The sequence below is a fragment of the Leopardus geoffroyi genome, chromosome B2 (genome assembly GCF_018350155.1).
Source record: "Leopardus geoffroyi isolate Oge1 chromosome B2, O.geoffroyi_Oge1_pat1.0, whole genome shotgun sequence".
NCBI lineage: Eukaryota > Metazoa > Chordata > Mammalia > Carnivora > Felidae > Leopardus > Leopardus geoffroyi.
Window position 1 is genome coordinate 86,554,185 of NC_059332.1, and position 21,076 is coordinate 86,575,260.

Here is a 21,076-nt window from a genome sequence, read left to right on the forward strand (position 1 = left end):
AGTATTTTAAAAGTTAGGTAGCGTACTAATTTTTCTCTCATTTAGCCTAAACATTTTTTACTTTCATGCATGCATTCTTTCAGCTACTATTTCTGGAGTGTCTAGCATGTGATAAGCATAGCAAAGATGATAATAGTTTAAGAAAACATTGCTTCTCACATGCCATTATATAACTCCCAAAATTAAGCTCTAACCTTTCAAGATGTACTTGTCAATTTAATAGATATGTGGTGGAATCTTTGGGCTTCTTAATTCTACTTATAATGATGGGATTGTTTTCCCATAAAAAATGCATAGCGACCTTGAAAATGTTTTAAATGAGACACTAAAGTGTTTAATAACACTAAAAATTACCATATAGAAGATCATATCTTCCCATTTTCTTTTAACATCCAAAATAAGTTTGGGTTGATTTTCCAGAGAATTCTGTCAAAAAAAAGTCCTAAATTTCCTGGAAAGACCATCTGGTATATTTCAGAAGTGTTATGTATTTTTTAAACATAGACTTAGCTCTCTGATGAAAAGGAAAGAGTTTTTGGATAAAGAACTAAAACCAAAAAATGTATTGCGTTTCAGTCTTGAATTTTGCCCCTAATCATCCAGTTGAAAAATGCTTATCTAAACTTCCCAGAGTTTATCAGTACACTTATCAAAGCTTGACCCTAGCTGGATTTTAAGCTGAGTAGTAATTTTTTAGGATGCAAAGTTCATTGTATTATACACACATTTGGGACTGACTGCCCTAATACTCAACTTTAAACAAACTAGACACTTAACAGATACAAACACATATCCCATAGAAATTAGACTAAGCTGGGGTGCCTGAGTGGCTCATTTGGTTAAAGCACCCAACTCTTGACTTTGGCTCAGGTTATGATCTCACAATTTGTGAGTTCAAGCCCCTCATGGAGCCCGGCATGGAGCCCTGTTCTGACAGAGCCTGCTTGGGATTCTCTCTCTTTCCCTCTCTCTTGGCCCTTCCTGCTCTCTCTCTTTCCCTCTCTCTCTCTCAAAATTAATAAATAAATTAAAAAAAAGAAATTAGACTAAGCTGACTAGTAGTAGAAAAGTCATAAAACTTACACACTCAGTGGAGAGGATTTGGGTTTGTAATTCATAGAAATTACCTTAGAAGCCCCAGATTCTGATTACATTACTCATACTTATCACCACATTATGGTCCTCAGTATCTGCATTGTTCTGATCACTGATCCCTATTTGTTTCTTCCCACTCCCCATAGATACTCACTCTAATCCTTGATATATGCCGTGCATCTCTGGTTATATATGTGTTCTTGCAAAATATATAGTTTTGTGTGTGTGCATATTTTTAAATTAACTTACACAAAGATATGATATATTATGATGTATAGTATAATATTTTGTTCAGTTCCTTTTTTACTAAAAAGATCTACCCAGGTAGTGGAATGTATGTAAAGATTTCCTTTGTTTGGCTATTTGAAAAGACTCATCAGACTCCACAGAGCACATTCATCTAAGACTTTCATTTAAATGCAATATATACAAGTACAATCACAGAAAGAGAATGCAGGAAAGCACCAGAGGTCCCAGAGACATCCCACGTGCATGGCACATTATCTGGAAAGCTTGAAATAGAAGATCCCGGGGAAGCCATTTTATGTCCCTTTGATGATTAATTGTTTTGTTTGTTGTTGTTGTTTTTGTTGTTATTGTTGTTTTTAGAACCAGGAGCAACTCTCACCAAACACCAAATCTACCTGCACCTTGATCTCAGACTTTCAGCCCCCAGAATCATGAGAAATAAATTTCTGTTGTTCATAAGCGCATCCAGTCTATGGTTTTCTATTATAGCAGCCCATACTGAATAAGACAGAAGTTGGTACCAGAAATGTGGTGCTGCTGTAACAAATGTATTAAAATATGGAAGTGGCTTTTGAACTGGGTAATGGGTAGTTTTGAGGAATATGCTAAGAAAAGCCTATATTGTCATGAACAATTAAGAGTAATTCTGATTTGGACACATACACAAACCAGGCATATCAAACCCCAGTAGACTAGTTGCAACCATCAGTGAAGAAACTGATCCTGAAGGTCTCCAATACATCATAAATCCCATTACCCTATCTTGACCAAGAGTAAAAACCAGACACCCTGATGCTCCTGAAATAGTTTTCCAGTACAGCTATAAATATATTCTACCTTCACAATATATATTTAGTGTAGTGTTTCTAATTGTTTGATAGAATTTCATGGCTTTCAGTCTTTAAGTGTTTTTTTAGTTATTCCCCTAGAGACGGACATCCAGGTTGTCTTCAGTTTCCAGCTATTATGAACAGCACAGTGATGGTTGATATTCATACATATCCTCTTGTAGACCTGTATGAGTTTCCCTGAGAAACTCAAGTGTTGAATACTTGGCCATTACTAGGGCAATCCTATAACTTACTGTTTGTACTGAATTTACTTTGAGAGTGTAAGAAGGCATTATTAAAAATTATTAAATGCAGCATGAAGCAGAACTTAGGCAAACCAGGGTATGTAGTCTTCTGAATCTTAGGTTGTATGCATACACTTAATATGGCTTCTTCTCCAGAGAAGACAAAAGATGCCTTTTATAGACCAATACTTAGTATTTTCAAATTTCTAATCTTGTGATTTGACATGTTCAGTGTTCCTTTCATTTTTATTTATCTCCACATATTTGTTACCTTCCCTTCTGTTAATTTGGATTCACAGCTTTTATTTTTTTTTCCATTATAAACATGCATTGGGTGTCAGATTTAGACTTAGGAATTCTTTTTCCTCAGTTGTCACCTATTAACTTTGTCTTTAAGCAGAAATCCTTAATTTTGATATAGACAATCAATTAGTTATTTTTTTTTCTGATACAGACAATCAATTTATTAGTTTATTACCTTTGGTTGTACTATATGTAATTTGTTTAAGAAGTCCCCCATCTTAAGGTCACAAAGATATACTCCTGTATTTTCTTCCATTGGCTACTTGGTTTTGCCTTTCATAATTAGGAAATATAATCCATTTGAACTTTGATTTTGGAGTTAGCATAAACTCGGAACCCAATTTATCTTTTACGAAAAGCTCAGTCTGACCACAGAGTACTTGACTTTGTTTCTAACCTTTAATCCAAACTAAGAAATATTGATCTATTCAGAACCGTTGCATTTTCTCAGTTAATCCTTCCCTCTAGTTGGCCTCCCTTTTTTAGCCCTCACACTAAAAGAACAAACTCTCTGCACTCAGGTATTACAAGGCACGTGGTAGCAGCAGGACCCTGTTGTCACAGAGTATAGGTTTCCTGCAAGTCAGGAGCATGCAGCCTGCCAATTTTTGATTAGCACCTGCGCCTTCCATATAACTGGCAGAGAGACACATGCCTTCTCAACACATGGTGATCAGAAAGGAGCCAAACAATTATGCATGTGGGTGAAGATCAATTCTTAGCTTTTGTTCTTCCTGTCATACCAATTTTTTCAAAATTCAACCCTGGTTTCTTTGATGGAGAAAAATGCCACTCTTAGAGACTCAGAAACTAAAGTTGATGTTTTGCCTCCTTTTGGATTATTTGCATGTATTTTGTTGTCTATTTTATCTTGGCTTTTTAGTTTTTTGCTTTTTAGCTTGCTGCTTAATTCTTTATAGAGGTTAAAATTAAAGAAAATTATTTTTTATTTACCTATGTATTTGTTACTTTTGATATTTTTCATACGTTGGTATAGCTTCAAGTTTTCATCTGGGATCACTTTTTTTTTTTCTGCTGAAAGACTTCCTTTAACGTATCTTGCAATAAAGATATGTTAATGGTGAGGGTTTAGCTTTTATATCTCTTAGAAAATATCTTGTCTTTATTTTTCAAATATAGTTTTTCTAAGTAATGGATTCTGGTTTTTAGTGCTTTAAAGAATTTCTCCAATGTTGTTGGGTTTTCGTGTTTCAGATGAGAAATCTGCTATAATTCTTATTTTTATTCTTTCACTTTTGGTGCCAAAAGGTGATTTTATTAAAGCACAGGAACTGGACCCATGGGCAGGAAGAGCTGCCTTATTTTTATTCTTGATACTTAATAATGTCTGTTTCTTTGTTTTAAAACCTTCTCATTTCATTTCTAAGAATTATCATTGTAACGTACCTTGATACAGTTTCCTTCATATTTTTTGTACTTGGAATTCATTGGACTTCTTGGTTCTCTAGATTTTATAGATTTCATTACATCTCAAAAATTTTCATTCATATCTCTTCAACATTTTTTTCTGTATTTCCCTCCTTTTGGGACTCCTACTGCATGTATATTAGATGGCTTAAAGTTTCTCAGAGCCTCTGATGGCTTATTCATTTTTCTCTCTTTGCATTCTATGCTGAAGAGTTGCTATTGTTATATCTTCAGTTCCACTCATCTGTCTTCTGCAGTATTGGATCTGTGGTTTATTTCATTTAGTGCATTTTTTTTTTCATCTCAGAAACTGGAGTTCTATCTCTAGAAGTCAGATGTGAGTCTTTTAAAAAAAATCTTCCATGTTTCTAACATGCTCAGTTATTTCCTTATCTTTTTTTAAAAAAATGAGACATCTTACTTTCTTGCTTCCTTGCGTTTTTTGTTATTTTTTATTGGCAGTCATGTGCTATAAATTTTTACTTTGTTGGGTACTGAATATTTTGTCTATAAATATTGTTGAGCTTTATTCTGGAGCACATCTAAGTTACTGGAAAACTGTTTCACTTTTCCCTTTTGAGGTTTGCTTTCATGTCTCTTTGTTAGATGAGAGTAGAACAGCTTTTATTCAAGGACTAATTTTGTTCCCAGTTTTGTTTTTGTTTTTGTCAATGTTTATTTTTAAGAGCGAGAGACAGAGCACAGGCAGGGGAGGGCAGAGAGAGAGGGGGACACAGAATCTGAAGGAGGCTCCAGGCTCCAAACTGTCAGCACAGAGCCCAATGTGGGCCTCGAACTCACAAACCATGAAATCATGACCTGAACTGAAATCAGACACTTAACCGACTGAACCGCCCAGGTGCCCCCTAATGCTTTTTTGAATAATCTTCACAATGCCCCATGATTTATGAGATTTTTTTCATACTGTCTAGTGAAACACAAACTATTTGTGGCCATATATGAGATTGTTCCCTCTCTTCTTTTTGGGTGATCCCCCCCGCCGCCCACCATGGAGACTTTGCTCATACACATTTCATGATTAGTAGTTAACTGAGAGAGTCGTCTACATATTTCCAGATATTTGCTATGGAATTCTTTCCTTTCACATAATCTTCCCAGAGAACTCTAACCTATTGGCCTCCCTGAACTCCTAACTGTCTCCTTAACTCTGGAAAACCACCATGCTCTGCCTGGGTTCCCCCTCCTTGTGCTACAACCTGCAACCTTTCACCTAGCAGGAATCTGGAGGAAGTTATAGTACTTGCTGTCTTCCCCTCTTTCAGGGATCACTGTCTTTTCTTGGCTGATACCTAATGTCTAAACTGTTGTTTGATGTATTTCTTCCTCCTTCTTTTTGCTGTTGTTGTTTCAGTCTAGAAGATTAATCTAGTCCATATTCCTGCATTTAGGCCAAAAGTACAATGATGATCCGGGTTTTTAATAGCAGAAACAAGGTCTTATCTTAAAGCAAGATGGGAAGCTGACCTGAGCTTGCAGTATATTATCAGGAGGCACAAATGTCTTTCTATCCAATAACTTGTATCAAATTAATACCTTGCCAGTACAGAGATGTAACCAGGGGGATATGTACATTCACAATATAGAGCTCATCATTTTAACCAAGTGACAAGACATAGCTTTGCCAATTAAAGACAACCTAGCATTATTTGACTCCTGGTACGATGCAACAAGAAGTGTGGAGCATTATCTATGTTTTGCCATTAATGTTTAACTCTGAGAAATTCAACACAGAATTTGGGATATTTTATGAAATAAGTTACCATATTCTCTTCAAAAAATTCAATTTTGTGAAATAAAGCAAAGAAATAAAGAACCCAAAAGTCAGTGGGATAATTCTAGGTTAAAGAAGACTAAACAGGCATAATACCTGATAGCAATGCATGAAGATTGATTATATTCTAGCTCAAAAAAATCAGTTTTAAATACAGTTTGGACACAATCAAAAAAACTTTATATATGATATAAGCCATAGCTTATGACATGCAATTATTATAACCTTTTTGAGGTATGATAATGGCATTATTGTCATGTTAGGGAATGCTTTTTTTCTTAAGATATTTATTCTGAAGTATTTAGCTGAGAAGTGACATGATATCTCCAATATGCTTTTATGTAGTTAAGGAGCAAGAGAGTGAAAGACAGGAGAGAGAATGAAGAGAACAGATGAGAAAATTGAAAGAGAAAGGAAAGAAATATTGCAAAATGTAGGGGTGCCTGAGTGGCTCAGTTGGTTAAGTGTCCGACTTTGGCTCAGGTCATGATCTCACGGTTCATGGGTTCGAGCCCCGCATCAGGCTCTGGGCTGACAGCTCAGAGCCTGGAGCCTGCTTCAGATTCTGTGTGTCTCTCTCTCTCTGCCCCTCCCCCACTTGCGCGCTCTCATTCTTTGTCTCTTTCTCTCTGTCAAAAATAAATAAAAACATTAAAAAAAATTTTAAAAATACATGGCAAAATGTGAATCAATGAATCTAGATGAAGGGTGTGCAAATGTTCTTCATAACAATGCTTCAATATTTCTATTGATTTGAGAATTCTCCAAATAAAAAGTTTGTACAGGGAGGGACAATACCAAAATAAGATGCTTTTATAAGCAAGTTTCATTAAATCTTTAAGAATTTTTGAGGAAGAAAATACTTTGTGAAATAAAGTTTCTGTACTAATTTTATAAGGTGAGTATAACCTGGGACCTAAATCAGATCAAGACAGTTTGAAAAAATGCAAATTTTAGTCTACTACTATAAATTCGAATACAGAAGTGATATTTGATAAGATATCAAATTATAACCAGTAGTTCAATAAAAAAATTATACATTATGGCTAGGTACATTTATCCTAAAAATGTAATGATATTTTAACAGTAAAAAACTGATCAACACATTTCCCAAATTAACAGATCAAAATAAAATCTGCAGTCATCTAATAGACTCCAAAATATTCTTACAATGTGGTTCTAAATGGTGGAAAAAATGAATGAACTAGATGTGCATACATCTTCCTGGAAATAATAATGAAACATATTGTTGAAGATGCCAGTGAAGTTACATTTGATACCTCACAGGTGAAATTTAAAAATGAACAACACTATATCATGTTTCTGTCTACATATATTTAAAACAAAAGTATAAAAATATGAATGTTGAGAGTATATCCCACACTTGTGATAATCCAATGGCTTCTCATCACCTGAAGATGAATACCAAAATCTTTACTATAGATCCTAAAGCTCTTCATGATCTTATTTCTGCCAACATTTCAACAGTTGTCAAATATTACACTTGTGCTGGGTCTGTATGCTCCAGCCTTGCCTGGCTGGCTTCTTTCACACACTTGAATGTGTCACCCTACAACTCACTATAGGGTCTTTGCACGCTGTTTCTCCCTTTGGACATGTTCTTACCTCTCTTCTTACATAATTTCATCTCTTATCCCATTCCTCATTTATTCGGAAGACACATTTTACTCTTCTATTTTATCCTTGTAGTATTCCATACAATCCCTTCCATCTGGGGCACTAGATCAGTCATTTCTCATTTATTTATGAGGTTGTATGATTAATATCTGCCCTCTCGTTAGGCTTTTAACCTCTTCCACATAAAATCAGAGACCACACTTGTTTTCTAACCAATGTATCCCCAGAACTTCCTACGATTCTTGCACATTACAGGTGTTTACCAAGTATTTAGTAAATTGGTGAGTGAATTGACAAAGATCTCCTTTCATAAAATTTGCTTATTGGGCTGTAACACCTTTGGATCATTTTTCTTTCTGTGGATTATTGTATGCTCTCATTTATCCTTCCCATGTAACTAATACATTTAAATGCAGTTTGGGTGTCTCACCTAGATGAGAGGGAATGGGTGCTATGGTTGACAACACATCTAGAACTATGGGGATTGAATGGATCGTGTTCCAGGAAAGTAGGAGGGATATTCCAATCTTGGCAATAAACACATAAATATATGTTAAGAAACTGCATAGCAGAGTTAATAAGTTTTGTATTACAAATTAGGATATATAACAGAAAAGATCTCTGCAACAAAAACTAACACTGAAATTTGCCTTTCTTTATATTTATGTTATTTATGAGCACATAATTATCACTCTTCCTAAGGGAAAAAGTGAAAGGGGCTTGAAAGATATTAAGTGGTTAAGGAGCCACAAAAAGTGAGTTTCCAAACTCACTGGAGCTTTTAACAGCTTTTAGCAGCTGTTTAATGGAGAGCAAATAAAAACATTATGGCAGCTCTTTTCAACACTTTTGTTCTTTCAATTTAACAAACATTTATTGAGTATCATGTATGTGTAAGCCATGGAACATGCACTGTGAGGCACATGATAAATAGAAAACAAACTCTGCTTTCAGAGAACTTTCCATGTGGAGGGAATAGACTTTGCCAACATGCTACAGTGCAAGGCAGAAGCCAGTATCATGGAACCACTATACCAAGCATAGTACCATCGACTTCCATGGATCAAGCCTATTTGATGGTACCAGGGACTTAACACACATTATCTTAATCTGTGTAACAGTCTTTCAGAGGAAGATACACATTAGCATTCCAGGGTTTACAAATGAATAAACTAAAGGACAGAAGAGTTAAAAATCCCACTATGGTTACATGGTCACAGAGCCAGAATTAAAACCCAGATCTGTATGACCCCTAAGCCCTGGTTTGCTGCACTGCAAGCCAAGTATATAAGTTTTGGTGAACCTAATGAGCCTGTAAAACAGTATGCCTTTCTACTCTAAGCCCATGTTCCCTCACATTTGATGCTGTTCTGTGAAAGATCCCAAGGTCAAATAACCTTTGGAAATGCTGTGTGTCACGTACTTAAAAAGCTCTGAGAAACTTTTTAGAAAAGAAGCCCTGCTTTTTTCATCACTTAACTCAGCACTTCCCGGAAGGTATTTGAACAGGGAATTCTTTTTTTATGTAACACATCATGAGAAACTGTTTCAGATGAGAAGGAGATATAAAGCCTCTTTTTAATTCTAATACTGATCTGTGTTTCAGGTGACACTCCATGCCTTTTATCACCCCATGTTTCTGCTGAGACTGTTCTCTGCCTGAAACACCCATGTTCTTTTTGTGGTATGTGGTGAATTCTTATTTATACATTAGTTCCACTGTCAGGTCATCTGTCAACTCCTCTGTTAACCCTTCACCCACATGCATACATGTGTGTGCACACACACAGACACCCACATACATACAGAATAAACACTAAAAGCTATATTGTAACAAAAGAATGTTAAAGAGCGTCTTTAATGAGCATTTACTGTATAAAAACTGGTTCAACACATCACAAATTATTATTTATTATTATTATTTGTTATACCTTTCATTCCCCTTTAGCTCACAATTATTATTTATTATTATTATATGTTATACCTTTCATTTCCCTTTAGCTTACATCATCATTTCTCTGAACCTCCTTACAGAAAACTCCTCTAGAAAGATGTCTACACTGCCTGATTGTGACTCTTTTCCTCTCTCTCTTCCTTGAACACAACTCAACTAGGCTTGTCCCATCATTTGCCATAGTTGTTGTGTCTTGTGTACCAACAGCTGCTACGCTGATAAATCCAGGCAAAGATTCAGTCCTCGTTTTACTTGAATTATCAGCAGCATTTGACAAAGTTGATTCCTCTTCACAAATTCAAACCTTCCGTCTCTTGTCATCCAGGACACTGTGCATTTCTGATTTTCCTTGTGCATCACTGGCAACTTTTTGTCATCTCCTTTATTGGTTCTCCTCATCTCCATAGCCTCTAAGTGTTCACCTGCTCTGGCTTTTAGCAGTCCTTCCATTGGTGAGTCCATGTTGAGTATTGTGGCTAAGAACACAGCTCTTTGGGCCCAACTCTCTTTGAATCCCAGCTCAACTACTTTTAATGTTAGATGTGTACATTTAGCTAACAATCAATCAAATCTCACTTCAGGTACCTCATCCATAAAAATTGGGATTATAACAGTACCTATCCCATAGAATTGTTGGAGCATTAAATGAGTTAATATCTGTAAAAGTGCTTAGAATGATACCTGGCACTCTATATGTTTACTGATATTATCAATTCTCTAATGACTCATAAAATATATCTCGCCTAGACTTCTGCCACACATTTGTGGATAATGCATCCAACTACTTACATAATGCCTGCACTTGAAAGTCTAAGACACATCTCAAATTTGTTATGTATGAAATGGAAAATCTTATCACCCTTAACCCTGGGCTAACTCAGTAAATGGCAACTACATCCAGCTGCAAAGGCTAAAAGACTTGGAGGCATTCTTGGGTCCTTTCCTTCTCTCAGATCATCTATCCGGGTGTCAGATCGAGATTCTTCTGCCTTCCAGTTATCTAGAATCTTATCATTTCTCACCACAACCATTCTAACCCTTGGTCCAAGGTCCCAGGTTCCCTCACCTGAAGTATTACACTAGCTTCCCAACTCATCTCTCAGCTTCTGTCCTTGCTACCCCGTGGACTATCTTCAAAATAGCAAAACAGTTATTTTAAAATATAAATCAGACCATGTCACTCCTTTGCCCATAGCCTTCTGAGACTTCCTACCTTACTAATGAAAATCTCTAATCCTTACAATGTTTTGACAATTTCTCTAATCTGCCCCCACCCACTCTCTGAAACTCTCTATCTCATCTACAGTCTCCACGTGTTCACTTCCACTCTCTCTGCTCTAGCCTCCTCCTAGGTCTTCCAGCAACTCAAGCATGCTCCTTTTTCAGGGTCTCTGAACTTGCTGTCTCTTCTACCTGGAGTATTCTCTTCCCAGCCACCTACACGGTTGTGCCCCTCATTCCTTCTGATCCTTTGTCAATTTCCACCTTCTCCAGACCTTCTTTAACTATTACAACTCCACTCCACTTCAGTCCTCTTTTCTGTTTGATTTTCCTACCTAGAATTTAAGACAATATGGCACACTATAGCTTTTACTCATTTGTTTCTTTATTATTCATTTCCTCCCTCTAGTTTATAAGCTCAGTGAGGGGACACATTTTACTTCGTTTGTTCATTGCATATCCACAGTGCATAGCACACCATATGGTATGTAATAGGCATTTAACAAATATTTATAGAATAAGTGGCTTCCCCCTTCCCCAGGATAGTTGAAGAAAATAAGACTCATAGAGGTAATCTGCTCAGAGCATCCAAAATTTGCTTAAGACATCCGAGGTCAAACCACAGAGGTACAGGTTGCAGTCAACCAATATATAACTTACAGAGGATAATAGGTATATGATCGTGTATTACATACTCTTCATCCTTAGTAGAAGGGGACTTCCTTGAGAACAGGAACAGTTTTAGTCATCTTTATAACCTGGTACCGAATACCTTGTTGGGATGATACAAGCCCTGATGTGATCATAGGAGCAGCTCCTTAGCTCAAGATGGCCAACTGTGTGCCTCTGTTTTAACTCTGCTTTCAGTGGCATATATCGGTCGCTTGGAATTGGCCTTAGTGGAAGTATTTACACTGTGGAAATCACCATGCACTACATATTGGATCTCTTTCCCCAGAGGGTTGGTTGTTAAACATTTATCTGCATATCACTATATAAAAGACAGTTTAAAAAGATGTTTGGTGCATGAGGGAATGAATTAGTGAGTAAAATTCATAGGGGAGAGATTATAGGCCAAGGCATCTTTTAGTTCATTTGTGATATACAGGAAGTGAGAAGAAAGTGAAAGCTGACAATAAATAACTTTCAATGAACATTACAAAATAAACACAATAAAACTTAAAATCCTTAAGATAGAATATAATTCAATTTCCTATTCTATGAGAGAATTTTATATAAATCAACTACCAAAAATAAAACATTCCAATGAAAGGTAATCTTAGGAAATTAGCTAAAGCTCTACTTCTTCCTTCTGGAATAAAAGAAAATAAAATTCATATTTCTCCCCAATTATATATCTTACATAATTATTCCCATTTTGTATCTCATCACGTGCATCTGTGACTCTTTCATTGGACAAATGTTTCCTAAATATTTTTCAGCCACCATTCGTTTTAAGATAATCACCTCCATAAAAAAAATGTAATGACATATAAAGTTGTTCATACAACTTCCGGTCTGTTCATGCAACGGACCTTCAAAGTACTGTCCATAGGCCCTGAGTTAAAGAATAGACATACTGTGCTAGAGTGAGGGGCTCTTGGGAGCCAGGTATTTGTTGAAATCATTCCCTATTTTCAGCATGTGTCTGGAACACTGACACTTTAAAATAGAAAATACAGGAGCACCTGGGTGACTCAGTCAGTTAAGCATCTGACTTCGCCTCATGTTCCTGAGTTTGAGCCCCGCATAGGGCTCTGTGCTGACAGTTCAGAGCCTGGAGCCTGTTTCAGATTCTTTGTCTCCCTCCCTCTCTCTGCCCCTCTCCCACTCATGCTCTATCTCTCTCTCTCTCTCTCAAAAATAAATAATTTTTTTAATTTAAAATAGAAAACACAGAAAAAAAATAAGACTTCTAGATTGACTGGATGGATAGAATGGTAATCAGTTATTTCAGATACCCATTACTGCCCCTGAGATCTCTTTTCCAAAACACCTTTCATTTTGTTTACCATTTATTTATAAAGCATGATTTTCAAAACCTATAATTTTTTAGATCACAGCTCTCTGATAATTTTCAACTTTGTACCATTTGTAATACCAAACTGAATGCTCTTTATTTGTAATAGACAGGGTTAAGCTGTTGCCTTTTTTCCCCTTTGGAATACATAGTTCTACTACACTTCAAGTTTTCATTAATGTTCCAGGCAACATTGGCATCACCCATGCGTCACAATGATCTCTTATTTAGCTAAAATTCTAGATCTTGGTCACCTGAAGATCTATTAAGCTAAAGTCATTACATTTCTCTACTTCCTCAGTGGATTTTACACCTAACTCTATCTTTTTACTATTTCATTCCCTTGTCAGTTTCAACCCACTGTTCTTGTCTGTGAAATTCTTTGTGAAATCAATTATGTGACATAGTACCTTGAGCCCCGCATTTAAAATCATATCCAAATTTTATAACTATGTCAAATAATATCATGTCATCAAATAGTTGATTTAAAAACAATACAAAGACGGGAACCTGGGTGGCTCAATCTGTTAAGCGTTGGACTCTTGGTTTCAACTCAGGTCATGATCTCAGGTTTTGTGAGTTCAAGCCCTGCATTGGGTTCTGCACTGACAGCTGCAGAACCTGCTTGGGATTCTCCCCCTTTCTCTGTCTTGGCCCCTCCCCCAACTTGCACTCTACATTTCTCTCTCTGTCAAAATAAATAAACATTAAAAAAAATTTTTAAGGGCACCTGTGTGGCTCAGCAGTTGAGCATCCGGCTTCAACTCAGATCATGATCTCACAGTTCATGGGTTTGAGCCCTGTGCTGGGCTCTGTGCTGATGGTTTGGAGCCTGAGTTGGATTCTCCGCCTCCCCCTCTCTCTCTGCTGCTTCCCTACTCATGTGCTCTTGCTCACTCTCAGAAATAGATAAATAAACATTTAAAAATATTTTTAAATGATGTAAAGAAAGATTCAATGAAAGAAACCAGAGGCATCCTACAATTGGACATGGAGATATTAACCAGTATTATTTGGTAGGAAGGATTTATCAGCTAAAAGCTCAACAGACTGCACAATAACACTATCCACATATACTCATCTCAACCACAAAGATGTTAGGAATTATTTCAAATGCTTTGTTGAAATCTAGATAATCCAGATGAGGCAGCACATAATCTGTGAAATCTTTCCCTGAGATTCAATTATACATCAATACTTTGTGTTCCCATGAAATTTCATGCATGTCCCTATCAGAGTCCTTACCACAATATGCCAAATCTCCATTCGGACCTGTCTTCCCAAGTATTGTGAAGTCCTCAGAGAGTGAGTCTTCCTTTATGCTTCCTTTGTGTCTACATTCGCAGAATGTCTCATTGTGCATAGTAGTTATTCAGTAAATATTTGTCAAACTGTTGAGTTAATAATAGAGATATTCTCATATGTTACCTCAGGATGTAGAGTCTTATATAAAGTTTGCAGTTTTCTCTGAGCTTATTCTAGGATGCAAATCACCAAAAATAATTCACAACAATTCATGGGAATAGATGAGCCAGTTCACCTCTTTGTGCCTCACTTAGAACACTCTTACTATTTTAAATTCATGTGCATATGGAATATGTGACTTGGTTTTATTACGGAAAGATAATTTCATCCTTTTAAAGCTAAAACTGTATGTGCTATTACGGTTATTTCTCTTTTCTTTCTCTTATACTGCATCTTTTGTATTTCTTTTTAAAATGTCAAAAACAGCATCTCATTAACACCTCTCAGAGAACAGTTGCCAATGTTTCCATTCATAGACTTGATACTTGGAGTGCCTCCTTCCAAATCATAAGAAAATGATAAAATGCAATAAAATCACAATGTTTCTGAATATTTATGCACTCAGGTATATAAAATTTACACTGAAATTTCTGTTCTTTGCCTGATACTAATCCATTTATTTAAGTATTTGGAGAATAAAATGCCCTTATCATATGGTTACCTTTTGATATGCAGACACAGATCTATTTTTTCCAAAGCCAATTTATATAAAATATACAAAGATAAAATATCCAGCATTCCTGCATGCACGTTTAGTAATTAGTATCAACTACAGACTGGAAAACTCAATGGAGGGAAAACAAAGTGACCTTGTACTTTATGTGTAATCTTTATTAATTGAACTCTAAGCTAGCCCTTGAGATTTTTATGCAGTCTGCAGCAGAAAGGTCAGTGGAATACCAGTAAATCCTCTTATATTTATTAGTTCATTCTGCAAATGCTAAAGTGGAGTGAAAGTTGATTCAATTCATTTGTAATCCAATACCAAAAGGGGAAAAGTGATTTTTAACTCATCCACTAACATATACATGGAAAAATAACATTCCCAAGGAAAATCATGGAATGTTTTTAATAGCAAAGGGCACATAAGAGCTTGACCATGTTTGTAATTTCTTACCATCTTATAAAATTTCTGCAGGAGCACCTGGCTGGCTCAGTTAAAAGAGCATGTGACTCCAAATCTCTGGGTCATGAGTTTGAGCCCACATAGGATGTAGAGATTACTTAAAGTAAATAAACTATTAAAATAATTTAAAAACTTTTTAATAGTATTTTTATAAGGAAATTATAATTTCAGCACAGAGCCCAGTGCAGAGCTCAATCTCATGAACCGTGAGATTGTATCAAAGCCGAAAATCAAGAGCCAGGCGCTTAACAACTGAGCCACTCAGGTGCCCCATGGTTAAGGTGCTTTTATAGGCTCCACGAATACAACATAAATAATATAGCCAATGCCCTAAAAAATCAAAATCTAATGGAAAAGAAAATATTGAGAACTCAGTTACTAAAATACAAGGTAAAGTAAGGGAAATACTTTGACATTGATGTGAATTAATGCATAGAGGCTTCAATTATGAAATTTTATAAAATGAGAAAGATTTGAGTTGTGCATTGGAGGATTAGCATAACTTCACAAGTTTTAAAGGATATTCTAAGCCAAAGAAAAAATATGTGCAAGAGCTCTGAAAATATCTAAAGATATAACATAATTGACAAATGAAATACAGCGCTGTTTGACTGCAAGAGAGCAAGTAGTCATGATAGTTAAGCCCAGAAATGAAGATGGGAGTTAAAATTTGTAGGTTTTTCTTTCCATGCTAAATTGTTTGGATTTTAGCTTCTAGGCAGTAAGGAACTACTGAAAATTTTTGAAGTGTGGAATGGCATGAGTTAAACCTGAGTGTCTGTCAGTGTTTTAAAACGTTTTCGTTGGTGACAACACGGAAGGTGTAAAAACTGTAATTGCCCTGGTCTGAGTGAAGGAGTTCTTGGTTGTGGTAATGGAACTGGACTTGACAGGAGGGGAAAGCTTTATTAAAGTTAGAATTAGGACTTGGTGTTTGGATGAAAGTGAAAGTTAAGGAAAATAAAGATGGCATTGGGGTTGCTACTCAGTATTAATTGTTTATAATCACAGCCAATTATGCATTCTTAAATATAACTAAATATTTCATATCTAATTTAATTTTAATTGGAGTATTCTTAATCCTGAACATTTTTAAGTTTATAAATCTCTAAATAATCTTTTCCGGTTCATGCATATATGTATGTATGTGTTTTATTTTACCAAAAGACTTTCAAGAATAGTTTTTCAGAGGAAATGAAAAAATTAAATTATAAAAGTTAAGAACAAAAAACATACATTTCATTACATGACCAATCATTTCATTAAGGAGATCACAGTTTTTCTCCTTGACTTGAGGAGTAGAGGAACAGTCTTTATCCTTCCCCATTCTGCTTTACTACCTGGTTAGTGTCATCAGGAATTCATCTTTTTAGAGTATGATGAATAAAGAAATGCATGCATATAAAAACATATTGATGTAATTAAAAGTTATTTCCGTTCATTTGATATGGTGTATGTGTATGAGTGTGTGTGAGTGCATGTGTGGGTGGCGAATACCTCAAGAGGTAATTGAAGAGCATTTCAGTAAAACACAATGTAACACCCCTGATTTATTCAATTACATGCAGATAACAGCTTCCTAATATTACATCTATTCATAGAAGTAGGTAATGGTGTTCTTGCAAAGATCATTCCTTATTTCTTGAAAATGATGTATGCTAGTGAGCAGTTTAAAGGATGAAATACATCATAATCATATTCATTAGGATGCCAAAATAAGAACGATATATTAGAAAAACTTTGTGTATATATAAAGCACTAAATTCATCTACTTAAAAAAAAACTAATTATCAAGTCATAACCATTAAACAGAATAAACTGATAAGATGTTATCTTATTACCGGGGTAATTTTCTGATACTCATGTGTTTTTTCTTTTATGCAAATCCTAGAACCTATCATTGCTTTGGGTTATTTGTAGCCAGTAAGATTTTCATGGCCAGGTGCTTCTCTTCAAGAAGAGTTATAAATTCTTTCTCTCAAATGGTCCATGAGTCTACCTTTGAGACATGCTTTGCTACAATACAGTCATCTTTAATTTAGAGTTGTATATGTGAACAGCCCTAAATTTATGACTTGGTTTATAATTACATGTGACTCGCTGAATTTGACTTAAATTTTATACATGTAGTTTGGTGTGATACCCACATCTAATAGCATATAGAATTTATGTGCTTTCCACCATTATGCCAAATTTGAAGGAAAAACATCTCCCAATTACACTAGAGAGAATAGTTTAAGCTTATATTCCTCCCACACATCCAGCTACACTGTAATATTTTATACACCATACAAGCCAATAGAAATTACATATTGAATTACACTTGGAGGAACTGACAAAAGGTTGGAATGACTAGGATATAATGGAAGAGACCAAGAGAGTAGTAGGCAGGGTCTAGACCCCCTTTTGCTCCCCTAAGCTTTTGGGCTGTTGGAAAATAACAAGAGGAGACACATAGGCTACCTGCTTTCAGCAGTGTATGTTTAAGAGGTATATGTGTGTACATATGCACACACGTATATACACACACACATATATGTATTTTTTAAGATAATTCACTTCTTCCTCTCTGCCCTTAATTTCCATTTCCCAAGTGAAAAGAATTATCAAGATTTAATCACTGTAGCATCCCACCATTACCCCCAAATAACTCCTTACCCAAATCAAAGTTAAATCTATGAAGGAAGTGTTAACTTCCCAGGACTGCTGTAACAAATCACCACAACCAGATAGCTTAAAACAATAGAAATCATTCTCTCAAAATTCGTGAGGTTACAAGTCCAAAATCAACGTATGGGCAGGGGCCAGGCTCCCTCCAAAGCCTCCAGGAAGTATCCTTCCTTGCCTTTTCCAGTTTCTGGAAGTTGCCAGCAATCCTGGATGTTCCTTGGTTTGTCTCTGCCTTCACATGGCCTTCTTCCTCGTGTGCTTCTGTGTCTCCAAAGTCTTCTCTTCTTATAAGAACATAAGTCATTGGACTTAGGCCCCATCCTCATCCAGTGTGACTCTGTCTTAACTTCATCTCACCTCCAAAGACTTTCTTCCCAAATAAAGTTCCATTCACAAGGGGCACCTGGGTGGCTCCGTCAGTTAGGCATCTGACTCTTGATTTCAGTTTAGGTCATCATCTCACGGTTCATGAGTTCAAGCCCCACATCTGGCTCTGCTCTGGTAGCGGGCAGCCTGCTTGGGATACTCTGTCTCCCTCTCTCTCTGTGCTCTTCCCCTGCTTGTTCTTTCTCTTTTTCTCAAAAATAAATAAGTAAATGTAAAATCATAATGATAAAGTCCCGTTCACAGATACTGAGAGTTAAAACTTGGAATAGATCTTTTTGGGGACACAATTCCATCCACAGTAGGGGAAGCTAATATTGGGTAGTTGTTTAGAAAGACTGCCCAGTCCATATGATTACATCAATTTATATCAAAGTCAGAATAACTCTAGGGTTTGCATTTTTAAAGAAGGGCTTTGTAACAAAAGTGTATCAATAATGAATAGACTCGTAAGATCAAGACATTCATGGCACTTGCTTCCTGAGCTTCCAGTGAAGACTTTATACTTCATTTTAACTTCTTCATGTTATTATGGATTTAGATTTCATAATGGAAGATATGAAGGACATTCATGAAAAAATTTTGGCAACATAAAACTACACAAATGTAAAATATTTGAGGAGGCCTGGATTTCTTTTCTTCTAAAATACTTCCTAAGTGAATGAAAAAAAAAAGAATAGAAACAAAGGAAAAGAGTCTTTGCAAAGTTTAAATTTTTTCTTAGTGCTTATTTTTGAGAGAGACAGAGACAGAGCGTGAGCAGTGGTGAAACAGAGAGAGAGGGAGACACAGAATCCGTGAGTGAGTATGCATCCACAATCATGGGACACTTGTCCCTGAGTGGGGTAAGGACAGGAGAATGTGACAACTTTATTTAGGCCATTAAAATCCTGAAGTTAACATTTTAAAATTATTCAAAAGCAAGTGAATTCATTTTAAGACAAAATGTTTTGTCTTATATACAAACTGCTTTTCAGAGTACAACTTTGTTGTAAAATTGGCCCATACTCTGAACAATAAATATATATTCTTTTTTAAATAGCTTGGCTTATTCATAAATTATATGCGATCAATACACAGCTCCAATCATTGTATTTAATGTAGCAATTGCAGCTAAAATTGGAATGGATTTTTTTTCCTCAGAATAGTATTTGTTTGACAATCAAAATTTAATAAGAAATTCTGATATTAAAAATCATTCATCAGTTTTAACACAACTTTAGAAGAGAGGGAATACATTACTCTAAATTAAGTTGCCATGGTATAAAATACCCATTTACATTTTTTTAGGATTAGCATTTCTTCTTTGTTGATTACAAAAAGAAGTATTATGCTAAACTTCATTATTTTGATTATTGATATCCCAAGAGATTTTGGTCTGAATTAAAAGGCTACAGTTTAAATTTTATAATTAAAATTTATAGTGAAACATTTATTTTTCATGCAATTAATTTATACTCAAGAAAAAAATTTAATATTTATTTAAGTAATCATGAGTTTCCATAGTGCCTTTTAGTCAACTGTTTTGAACACTCTGAACTGACATAACTGTGACTCTCTACAGTGTGATTCCCCAAACATATGCAACAAATTCTCCTGGGAAGCAGAGAGCTTGTTATATGTGGAAATTCTGTTCCCTAACCTAAACCTCTTTATCAACATCTCTAAGAAGATAATTCATGAATCTGTTTTGAATAAGCCATCCAGATTATTCTTATGCTTATTAATGTTTGAGAAGCCAGAATTAAAGAGGACAGACCAGTGGACTCTAACCTTTTCAATACTGGTGTTCTTTAGGCTTTGCAATACACTGGGAGAACCTGTTCAGTGGCTGTCAACTTCTTTCAGAGGAAGTCATCCAAGGGACATAAGAGAGAAAGCATGAACCACATCCCAATGCCCCCAGAGTTCTGGGAGCCTAGCCAAAGACAGCAGGCAGCATGCTTGGAGCCCAAAAGAAATATTCACAGATTTCTCTTCCCTTCCTCCCTTTTTTTCTCTCTCCTGCTCCTTCTCTTCCATTTTCGTTCCCTCCTTTAGTTCTTTCCTTCTGTCTTCTCAATGCCTTCTCCAATTTTGTCAGAATCGGGAGGAGGAGGGTGTCCAGAGTAAAAAGACAGCTTATCAAAAACCCTCCCTTATCCCATCTCCCTCAATCTCACTGAACATCCTTACAACATGTGGTTATAAAGAAAAGTGTCCATTTTTTGTTATTCCCATAGGCAAGAAAAGAGAAAGAAGAAAGAAAGAAAGAAAGAAAGAAAGAAAGAAAGAAAGAAAGAAAGAAAGAAAGAAAGAAAGAAAATAACCACTGTCACTAACCATCTGTTCCTGGCGTGTATCCCATCTTTGGTCCCAGTGAGGCATCTCCTTCTGGATGAGTGTGACTGAGGATGGATATAAGTGTCATGCAATCTTTATTCTTGACTTTAATTCTTATCTCCCATTTCCAGATTCTTCTTCCAAGGAGGGTTTTAACAGGTAGGATCAGAAATCAAAACACCATCTGAACAACCAGGAAGTGCACTTACTTTTTGGGAGGGGCCACTGGAGCTCAGCCCAGTGCTCATCCTGTCCCTCACAAGCCCCTGGGCTACCGACTGGCCTGTCTTTCCTTGGCCTGTCACATCACAAATCAGGGTTTATCTCTCATTGACTTAATTACCTGAAGAGCTCCCTCTCCCCCACCAGAGCTAGAGAAGTGAAGAGATGGAGTGCTTAAATGTTATTGACTCAATTTAAAGATAGGAAAAATGAAACCAGTTTAAGACCCATATCTCAGTGAAATTAAAAAACAAACAAACAAAAAAAGATTC

The 21,076-nt window shown here is 36.0% G+C and overlaps 1 protein-coding gene across 4 annotated transcripts in view; it reads left to right on the forward strand.

The window, feature by feature from the left end:
• The window catches only part of FUT9 (fucosyltransferase 9), a 200,918-nt gene that overhangs the window by 71,146 nt on the left and 108,696 nt on the right, over positions 1 to 21,076 (forward strand). For 3 of the 4 annotated variants that reach the window (XM_045499064.1, XM_045499062.1, XM_045499065.1), the window contains exon 2: positions 9,187 to 9,264. The exons of the other annotated variant lie outside the window; for it this stretch is intronic. The gene's annotated coding sequence lies outside the window, so the exon portion shown is untranslated. The remainder of the gene's footprint in view (positions 1 to 9,186; positions 9,265 to 21,076) is intronic. 4 annotated transcript variants of the gene reach the window in all.